We start from the raw sequence: 11,202 nt of genomic DNA, 5'->3' as shown, positions 1-11,202 counted from the left end.
CCTCTACCTCTGCCACTGACAGCTGTGTTGCTCTGCTGTGGTCTTTCCCACCGATGACTCAAAACCCCCTGAAACTGTGAGCCCAAATAAACCTTTCTTCTTACTATTTTGTTTGTCCGATACTATATATAGTCACAGCCATGCAAAAGTGACTTATGCATTACCCTTATAGACCAGAGAGTTTGTCACATCTCTCTTCCTGTCATGCAAGCACAGCAGCAAGAAATTGGCCACCTATGAGTTGGCCAGAGGGTCCTCCGCAGGACCTGGCTATGCTAGCCCCTGACCTGAGACTTTCCACCCTTCAGAACTGTGAACAGATGCCAGTGGGCAAAGCCTGCTATAGTGGTGTTCTGTTAGAATAGCTCAAGCTGACTAAGATAGGTAGACAAAGAGCAAGTCCCGAGGTTAGCATGGGTGAGGAAGTCCAGAACTGAGACTGCTGGTTCTCAGCCACTCTACAGGGCAAGGCAGCTGTTTAGTGTTTAGTTTCCAGCTGTGGCAAGATGCATAACATGTAATTCACCAAGCCTTCAGTTGAGTGGAGTATAACTCCGCTATACATTGGTGTGGAACCGGCCCATCTCTTTCATCCTGTAAATCACAAACTCAGCCCATTATGTAACTCTCACTCAGCCCGATGTTCTCAGGGTTCATCTCCAGGCAGGAACCCCTGGGTGACTTCTGACTCTTCATTATCGTGAACGATACTGTCACGCGCATGGGCGTGAAGTGGCCGGTTTATAAATGCCAGGCATCATAACATTCTGCAAATCTATTATCTCTGTCCGCAGTCCATTTAGTATCTTGTCTTAGTGAGGGTTTTACTGCTGTGAAAGACACCATGACCAAGGCAAGTCTTATGAAGGTCAATATTTAATTGGGGCTGGCTTACAGGTTCAGAGGTTCAGTTCATTATCATCAAAGCGGGAGCATGGCAGCATCCAGGCAGGCATGGTGCAGGAGGAGCTGAGAGTTCTACATCTTCATCTGAAGGCTGCTGGTGGAAGACTCACTTCCAAGCAGCTAGGATGAGGGTCTTAAAGCTCACGCCTACAGTGACACACCTACTGCAACAGAGCCACACCTTCTGAGCCAAGTACCAGTTTCTGAGCCAAGTATATACAAACCATAACACAACTCCTAAATTCTCTCTCACCAACTCCCATCCTTCAGCACTAACCCTGGCTGAATTTTCTGCCTGTCCACATGTCCAAGACAAGATTCTAAGCTGTAACGTTCTCTGATAACAACTGTGGAACGCCGGCCACCCTCAATGCAGAGAACTCTGGAAGTCCACATAACAAGACTTGCATTTCTAGAGCCTGCAATCCTCCCCCTGCTAGCTGGCCAGTGCTCCTCTGAAAGTGGAACCCTGCCAACCCACAGCCCAGGGACACTGACAACTCACTTGGCCAGTGAGCAACGTCACAGCTGTGTCCAAGAGAGGAGAGGCAGGAAGAGCGAGGGAACAGGCAGGAAGCCCACTCCGGGACAATGAGGCTCTTAAGAGTCCTGACTGAGCAGCAGGCTAAATTGAAACATCATCCCAGCGCCGCGGAGTGATTGCATTGAAGCGCATTGGCAAAACATCAGACAGCAGGTAACACGGCTGCCTGCACAGGGAGGAGGCTCCAGCTGACTTCCTAATTGGGCCAAAGCTCCTCCAGTGTTCTGGAGTCCACTGGCATCAGCACCAGTGGCAAAAGCACTAATCCTTGAATCAATTAAACCGTGTTGCCATTCTTCCCTCAAGCCACGGGACTTACTCTTGTGATCAGTAGTCGCTTTGAGACCCACATTCCAGGCCGTAACCCCAGGTAGCTCAGAGCCTGCCTGTCCTCTTACTAAAAACCTGGCAGCTTCTGCTCACAGTCCATTTTGCCCCTCTTCCCTTAGACCTTGACGGTTGATGCCTAACCAGGGAGTCTGATGACAGGAAATGCTAATTCCACATTAATCCTTTCTGCATGCACGCACCATTCATCAAGAGTCTCAGAGACTCTTGGTGAATTCTCTACCTCCTGCTCTCCCCTCCGCTGTTTGAAATAGAAGTAGTTACTTAATCAAATAAGGGGTGTTCCGATGGGCAGTGCAGGGGCTGGATTGCCTTCGACGTTGATTGGTTGGATCGGGTGTTTTTTGAGAAAGGGTCTCACTATGTCGTTCAGAGTGGCCTGGAACTCAGGATCCGGAATGCTGGGATCACAGGTGACAACTTTTTAATGCCACATTGCATCTCCCCAGTCTTGCTTGTCCTGGATGCGAAGATAGAGTGGGAAGAAGATGGAAGAGCTAGTGGTTATTAGTCCTGCTATCTGTAGGAGCAAACGAAAACTCAAGAGCACCGCCCAACCCTCCCTCTTGGAAGGTGTCACTTGGTCGGAACTCCCTGAACTGTTCCTCCTCCATTTCTGTCTCTTTTAATAACACACAGGGAATCAAGGTCACAAAACACGCAGGCACCACACTCACAGTATGGAGTTTCCTCTAAGTAACACTTTTCTGATTCATTTTATTAAGAAATTAAATCGCTGATCCATTTGAACTCTCATTAATAGATATTAAATGTTGCTTGTTATAAAAATCCTAATAAATCATTACTTTTTTTGTTGTTAGCTCTTTTTTTTCTCTTTAAACTAACCACCAAATGGCTAACAAATTAAATTTAAATCATTAAGTCTGATACTCCTAGAGAGGGATCGCAGGGGGTGGTACATTAGAGAACCTGTTTTTATTTTGTTTGGTTTTAAACACAAAGAGCCCGTGCTGACTCCTGGCTAGCGCCTCCCTGGCTCCTTTCCAGCAGGCAGAAAGCATCTGCGGAGCAGCTGACAGGGCAGGGGCTGCAGTCTGGAGGAAGGCACGGATGCCTGGTCGGCCTGCAGCCTCTGACCTCAGACTCCTTGGTCCTCACTCTAACCAGCTGAGCAAATCAGCACAGACATGCGCTGCTCAAGTGTTAATCGCCCTGTTTCTTCCACCCTCTTCCAGGACTGCCACTGGTAATTAAAAGCTCCACCACGACGGGGCTCAGAAAGAACAACTGTTGTCTCTTTTCAAGGGGAAGGAGACATGTGGTCCAGCTTTAACTCGAACTCAGAGCCCAGCATTGCAGCCGTTTGCCTGGGGCTGCTGAATATTTCATGCTCTCGAGATACAGTTTGTAACTCGACATATGGCACTGCTTCTCACACACACGGGAACCCAGGAGCACTGACAAGAAGGGCCTATGCTGCTCTAATGTGGGAATCAGTAATAGACTGTTTCATTTATTCAGCTGCAGCAAACCGAGATGGCCCGGTATATTTCAAGTTGCTCTAATTTTCTTTCCCTTTTCTAAAGCGGCGATATTAATCACACTCTGTGTATGGACCATAATACGGGAGCTAGAACTACAGGGGAGGATAGACTATGCTGGTCAGATTTCCACCACTGTAACAGCATCACTGCTAGTGTAAGAGCCAACCTAAAGAGACAAAGGTGGCTTGGGGAAAAGTCCTGCAGCTTGCCCAGCAGATGTGAGGACCTGGGCTCAGATCCACGAAACCCATCTGAGGCAGGATGAAGTAGCCTCCCTCTGAAAGCCCAGGGAGATGGGAGGTGGAGACAGGAGAAGCCCTGGCAGCCTGTGAACCAGCTAGCCTGGAGTTTACAGTGTGGAATAACAAGAAGTTCTGTTTCTAGAGAAAAAGGCTCTGACTAATCTAGGTTGTTCTCTGACCTCCACAGCAGGTCATGGTGCCACATGTATACCTTTACACTCATACACACACACACACACACACACATCCTTGCACATTCATACACACAAACACACCCCCCTGCACATTCATATACACACTACACACACAGAGACCCCTGCACATTCATACACACACACACACACACACACACACACACGCTCACTCACACACTTACACACTCACAGATTTTTTTTCAAGACCTGGCTTTCCTGGAACGCACTCTTGTAGACCGGGCTGCCCTCAAACTCAAAAGATTCACCTGCCTCTGCCTCCTGAGAGTGCTGGGATTAAAGGAGTGTGCCACCATCACCTGGCAGATTTTTTTTTTTTTAAGAGAAAATATTTATTTTGCTCACTCCTTAGTTTTTAGTCTATGGTTAGCTGGTCCCAAGGCAAAGCAGGACTTCCTGGTGGGAGAGGAAGCAGTAGCAAGGAGAGGAAGAAAGGGCTACCGCCCTGACTTCCTCCCATGAGGCCCCACCTCTACCTCCTAACAGCCTTGAGGATGAAGAACTCTATCCTAACTACAGATATGCCCAAATAGAAAGGGGATGATGTCAACAATGAATACCTTTTGGGTTGGAAACACTTCCAAGGGGCCCTGCAGTGCACGGGTCTACAGACTCTTATGGGCAACTACATTACAGAACTAATTTCCAGTATCATGTGTTGGCCTTCTTCACTATGCTGTCATTGACACGGATGCAACCAATCAGAGGTGAAAGGAAACAGTGCCGAATGCAACTGAGAGACCAGATCTTAGGTTCAGACTCCATCTTAGAGGACCTGACTTAAACTTCAACTCAAGTTAAACAAGTCAACATCTCCTCAACAGGCCAGCACCTAGCACCAGTTTTCAGGTTACTCCCAAACAAACCTGTGCCTCGAGGTTACTCTCTCTAACAAGCCTGACCCTTGCACTTCACTTCCTAACAAGCACCAATCAGGAGGAAAGCAGAAGTTTATGGCTTGGCTCCCAGCACCAGCCAATGATTTTAAAAAACAACAAAATTCCATGAATAGCCCTCCCCACCCACCCAATCAGATGTGTGCCAGGCTACAAACCCCCTTGCTTATTTACTTACCTCTATAAATGCTTGCTTGAAACTGGGCTCCTGTCAGCGGGAGCCCAAGCTCAAACTTAAATAAAAAGACCCTAGTGTGATTGCATCGGAATTGGCTCCTTGGTAGACTTTTGGGGCACTCCTGAACAGGCACTACAAATCAACACACAAAATCAAAAGCTGTGGTATGGACTTTTTTTTTTTTTTTTGGTTATTTTGTTCATTTACATTTCAAATGTTATCCTTCCCATTCCATCCCTCTTCCCCCCTGCTTCTATGAGGGTGCTCCCCCACCCATCTATCCACTCCTGCCTCACCACCCATGCATAAAGCCCTTCTGCTGGATGCCAACCAAGTACAAAAGCTGTTTTCAAGAAAAGCATTGTGGGGTTGAGTTACAAGCTAAACTAGCCACTCTGCTCTGATGAGTTCAACCGGTGATATTTGCAAAAGTGATTTGTTTTAAAACATCCCCTACACTAGGGCATAAAGCCTCCACATGACCAAAGGCCTCTCTTCCCATTGTTGCCAGATAAGACCATCCTCTGCTACATATGCAGCTGGAGCATGGGTCCCTCCATGTGTACTCTTTGGTTGGTGGTTTAGTCCTTGGGAGCTCTAGGGGGTCTGGTTAGTTGATATTGTTGTTCTTCCTATGGGGTTGCAAACCCTTTCAGATCCTTCAGTCCTTCCCCTAACTCCTCCATTGGGGTCCCTGTGCTCAGTCCAATGGCTGGCTACAAGCAACTGCATCTGTATTGGTCAGGCTCTGGCAGAGCCTCTTAGGGGACATCTATATCAGGCTCCTGTCAGCAAGTGCTTCTTGGCATCTGCAATACTGTCTGGGTTTGGTGGCTGCATATGATAGAGCCCCAGGTGGGGCAGTCTCTGGATAGCCTTTCCTTCAGTCTCTGCTCCATTCTTTGTATTTCCTTTAGATAGGAGCAATTCTGGGTTAATATTTTTGAGATGGGTGGGTGGGCCCATCCCTCAACTGGGTGCCATGCCTAACCTCTATATGTCTTTACTGGTTCTCTCTCCCCTTTGATGGGTATTTCAGCTAATGTCATCCCCATTGGGTCAAGGGAGCCTCTTGCTTTCCTGGCATCTGGGACTTTCTGGTGGCTACTCCTAGTTCCCCACGTGGTATGGAATCTTTTTTTTTTAAGATTTTATTTATTTATTTATTTATTTATTTATTTATTATTTATTATATGATGAGTACACTGTAGGTGTCTTCAGAGACACCAGAAGAAGGTATCAGATCCCATTACAGATGGTTGTGAGCCACCATATGGCTGCTAGGAATTGAACTCAGGACCTCTGAAAGAGCAGTCAATGCTCTTAACCGCTGAGCCATCTCTCCAGCCCCCGTGGTATGGATTCTTAATTGCTGCCATCAGGGAAGGAAAGAATATCCCTAAGGTGCTAAATTTCGGTTGTGGTGTCATTAGCTTTTGATTACTTTCTGGGATGAAATGGGAAACATGCATAAAGCCCTTCTGCTGGATGCCAAGTACAAAAGCTGTTTTCAAGAAAAGCATTGTGGGGTTGAGTTACAAGCTAAACTAGCCACTCTGCTCTGATGAGTTCAACCGGTGATATTTGCAAAAGTGATTTGTTTTAAAACATCAAACAATGGGATGTGTTAATACTTGAGTAATCCATGTCATTTGAACCAGTTTATTCAAAGGGGAGAGAGAACTAGTATAAACCATCAACACACTTTATAATGCCATTCATATGAAAAACACTAGTTAAAAAATACAGGACTGGTGAAATAGCTCAGTAGACAAAGCTACTTATATTCAAGCCTGATGACCTGAGTTCAATCTCCAGGATCCACATTGCAGAAGAGAACTAACTCTGACAAGTTGTGCTCTGACTGCCACACATGTACCATAGCAATGTGTGTGTGTGTGTGCACATGTAGTAGATTTCAATGTAAGGCAGTATGAAATGTTAGAAATCCAACTGGTGTCTATTAAGCCAGACTGTCAGGTGACTTTTCCTGATAAGATGTAAACAAATATCTGTTCACCTCAGATAAGGCACCAACGGAAGATCATAGAAAAGAATTTATCTAAATCTACTTTGGTGACCCCATGTATTACTTACAGGCTTATAGGAGAGGAGTAAGTCACAAGAGTATGGGTGACTCAAAGGCAGAGTCATCACTGTAAAGCCTACCCCAATTCATGAGGGTGTGTCCCTGGAGCTCCCCATACAACTTATAGGCAACTCCAAAGGCTGGAGAGACTCTCTCCCTAGCAGTTGTTATTGCTTATGTAGCACTAGGGCAAGGGAGTGTGGTGATGTGAGTCTTGTAATTTCCTGAACTTCCTCCCTCTTGTAAGGTGTGTGAGCTTTTCTCCCCCCTCCAAGAAGGACTATTTCAATCCAGAGGAAACTGCCATACAAAACAGACACTTTTTTTTTTTTAAGCTACAGAAATGTAAGGCAATGCTACTCTTTTTCCCAAACATCTTTGGTTCTTCTGAAGGATTCAAAAGTCCTTTTTCATAAAGACATACTATTTGTGTTAGCAGGAAAAAGGGTTGCCATTGTTATCTGAAATGAATTAAAACACTTAAAATTTAAATTTTTAATGTACCGCACACCAATATCTCTAATCTATGTAAACAAAAGTCCCCTGGTATTTTCAATAATTTTTAAGACTGTAAAGGGACCAGGAGACTAAAACTTTGAAAACTGCTGATTCCAAGGGATTTGAACAGAAAGGAACGGGAGATGCAGTTCTCTGAAGAATCAACACCCCCCGTGGGAATGTCCTATATTAAAGAGGCTAAAGAGACACGATAATAAAGGCAGCACCAAGCTCTAAATGAGACTGTACTTTGGAAACACTTCAAAGAAAATCATTTGATCAAATTTATAAAGTCAATAAATATATTCAGATGATATGTAAAAATACCCTTGTTCTTAGGAAATATACACCAAATTTCTGGAGACCAAAGGCTGTGGTGTAAGTTAAAAAAAAATGCTGTGTCTCTGTATGTATAAAATTCTTATGATAATCTAAAATTATGAGGTAGTCCACAAAGGAGCTTGAAAGTTAATGTAAAATACACAAAATCCTTACGGAATGGGTATCACTTTTCATCTCAACAAATACTTTAAGGAGATGTGAAGAGAATCTGAGTTGACAGTATACAATTAACCACGACACAACGTCCTGTGAAAGGACATGAAGTGGCTACTACCATGCCCTACAGCTCCTGTTCACCTTCTCCACCACCTCCATGGTAGAACCCAGCAGCCTCTTAGCTTGCCTTGCATCTATAAGTGGTCATGGAAGCTAGCTGTGACCAACGAGAAGGAAGGGAGTATTTGCTCAAGGGTTCTGCGAAGCTTTTGCTCTCCTGATCAAAGGGATAGCCAAGAGATGGAGGTCCTAACTATGGCCTCCTCTCTCTGTCTCTCTCTCTCTCCTCTCTCTTTCTCTCTCTCTTTATCTCCCCCTCTCTCTCCTCCATCTCTGTTCTCTCTCCTCTCTGTCTCTGTGTCTCTGTCTGTCTGTCTGTCTCTCTCTCTCACTCACACACACACACACCTTATATAATTTCAATAAATTTAACGTAATTGGGATACCTAGAGTCTGGAAACCAAGCCTGACATCAAGTAAACGCCAGTGAAGACAAAATGAAGGAGAAAGGTCTGAATCTTTGCTAATATCTTTGGGCAGCCAATCCACTTCTTGGTAAACACAAAAAGCCAAACTGCTTCATATCATGTGAAGTATGAGTATCCCGCTGGGCAAGGCACCGAGTCGGGTGTCTGCTGTGTAACCAGCACCGATGGCCTGCTCATTCAGGAAAAGGCAGAAGAAATACAGCAAGAATCAGGCCACACAGCACTGTGCGGAGGAAGTGACTCCAAAACAAAATGCCTACTTAAAACCTGGACCAAATGGCACCCTTAAATTCTGAGGCCATGCCAAGATGCAATCACTTTCATTAACAAAAGTTAAAATAAAGAACCACTCGGCAGTACAGATTCTGCGGTGATTTAAGACTAAACGGTTACCGCAGCTTCCAATCAGATGGGTTTCAGCACAGACATCATTCTGGGTGCTTTGCCAAGAGCATCCGTTATTGCCAAATTCCTAATTCAAAACCATATATATAAGAACACTTTAACTCAAACACAGAAGTTAAAAAATAAGACATTTAAATGGTAATCTTCCTTCTCTCTCAAAGATAAATGTGCCTATTAACCCCAGATGCTAACAGGGAGATTTTTTTCTCTTATATTCTAAATGACAATTGTTTCCCCCCCCCAGATGATTACACACACACACACACACACACACACACACACACACACACACACACACACACACACAAAACACATTTAAAAAAAATTCAGGAGGTTGGCTCCTAAACAGCTGCTTTGCTGAACAGAAGTGCAATTGGGTCCGTAACTTTTAAGTAGAAATATTAAAAACATCGATTAAACTGCACAGTATGTGTTAAGGAGAGGCAGTTGGGTATGGTGAGGCTTCTCGTGGCCTTGTCATTAGGTTAGCGCAGGAAAAGGCACAGGAAATGAAAGGTCTCAGGTACATGCCCAGGCAGTGGAAGAGATGACATCCACCAGAGTGGAGCACTTTGCCAGGAAGACAGCTGGTGGCACTTGCTGCGGCAGGGTTTCAGAGGAAAAGATCAGCTAGCAGGGGAGGCTGGAGGAATGGGTGGAGCAGGCAGGACCCCCAGGTCAGTCTGGAAAGTTGTGTAGAAATGTGCGGATGCTCAAAGGCCCAGCACTGAGGCTAAGGGCCAGGTGTGGTTCAGGGAGATGGCTAGTGAAGACATACTTGCCGTGTGAGCATGGGGACCTGGGTCTGAAACCTACTCTATAAATCTAGGTATGCTGGAACATGCCTGTAACCCCTGGCGGGGCAGGGGCAGAGACATCTAGGAGGCTCACTGGCCAGCCAATCTAGCTGAGATGGCTGAGCTCCTCACACAAAGAACAAGGTGCAGAATGGAAGACATCTAACATTGTCTTCCACTTACACACACACACACACACACACACACACACACACACACACACACACAGGCAACCCTGATGGTATACATACGCCCACACAGCGCACACAGATACAAAGAGCCAGGTGTGCTGGTTCATTCCCTATAATCCTAGTAATTGAGAATCTGTGGCAGCAGGGTTTAGAGTTGGAGGCCAGCCTGAGCTACAGAGCAAGTTCCACATGAAATCCTGTCTCAAAACATAAGGGAAAACTGCTGGCTTAAAGATAGACTGTAGCGGTTGGGCAGAGGTGGCTCACGCCTTTAATCCCAGTATTTGGGAGGCAGAGGCAGGCGGGTTTCTGAGTTCGAAGCCAGCCTGATCTACAGAGTGAGTTCCAGGACAGCCAGGGCTATACAGAGAAACCCTGTCTCGAAACAACAACAATAACAACAACAAAAAAAGATAAACTTTAGCAAAGATGACGGAGGTGGGGGGAATAAAGGACAGGCGAAGGGAGGATGCACACAGGTGCTCGGGGTTTAGGGAGATAGAAGGGAACACAAGAGAACAGCAGCCAAAAAAGCAACAACCCCAAGTGTCTATTTTAGTGGGTGACTCCAGAAACAGCATGTGTCACGTTTGCAACAGGATGCTCTTCAGCCTGGAGAAGAGGGAACACTCCAACACAGGCTACACTACAGACGATGCTAAGTAAAACTGCCCATCGACATCATGGGTGGTGTCTGGAGTAGTCAGGGCATACAGGAATTACCGTGGTCCTTACCTGGGAGGAGTTCGAGGGAGTGGCTAAGGGATGTGGGGTAGTAGCTCGGTTTCATCCATTTCACGCTGGAAGTGGACGAAACACTGGGTGCACAGGAGAAGAGAGGCTGGTCGGCACCACTGAGTGGAAAGACGGGAGGATGACAAGCTCGGGGCTACTCACATTCCAGAGAGGTTTTGTTGTAGTTGTTTTGCAAGTAGAAGGAACAACAGCGAGCAAGATGTGGACCTGGCTTAAGAAGGAACACAGTGCTTGAGAGTGGAGACCTGGCAGCTGATGAGCAACAAAGTAAGTCTCTAGGGCCAGAGCTCCTTGGGTTTCACAAAGTAATTCCCTCCCTATTGGGGTCTGAATAGCAGTGGCCCCCATAGACTCATGTGTTTGAATACTTGGCCCATATCAAGTGGCACTATTAGGAAGTGTGGCCTTGATGGAGGAAGTGTGTCACTATGGGGGCGGGCCTAGGGGTCTCCTATGATCAAGCTATGGCCAGTGTGAAAGTCTCCTTCCGCTGCCTTTATATCAAGATGGAGAACTCAGCTCCTTCTTCAGCACCATGTCTGCCTGCATACTGCCATGCTTCCCACCATGATGGACTAAACCTCTAAAC

The 11,202-nt window shown here is 46.0% G+C and overlaps 1 long non-coding RNA gene across 1 annotated transcript; it reads right to left on the bottom strand.

Moving 5' to 3' along the window:
• Window positions 1-1,028: 1,028 nt before the first annotated feature.
• On the bottom strand, window positions 1,029-11,202 carry Gm39174. Its single transcript, XR_870423.1, has 3 exons — window positions 10,593-11,202; window positions 4,832-4,963; window positions 1,029-2,258 (listed from the first exon to the last, which is right to left on the bottom strand). It is a non-coding gene; the product is annotated as a predicted gene, 39174 (long non-coding RNA).

This window comes from Mus musculus, chromosome 8 (assembly GCF_000001635.26).
Source record: "Mus musculus strain C57BL/6J chromosome 8, GRCm38.p6 C57BL/6J".
In the NCBI taxonomy this organism is placed as follows: Eukaryota; Metazoa; Chordata; class Mammalia; order Rodentia; family Muridae; genus Mus; species Mus musculus.
Note: the sequence above shows the minus strand (reverse complement) of the source record. Positions and strands in the feature narration are given on the sequence as shown.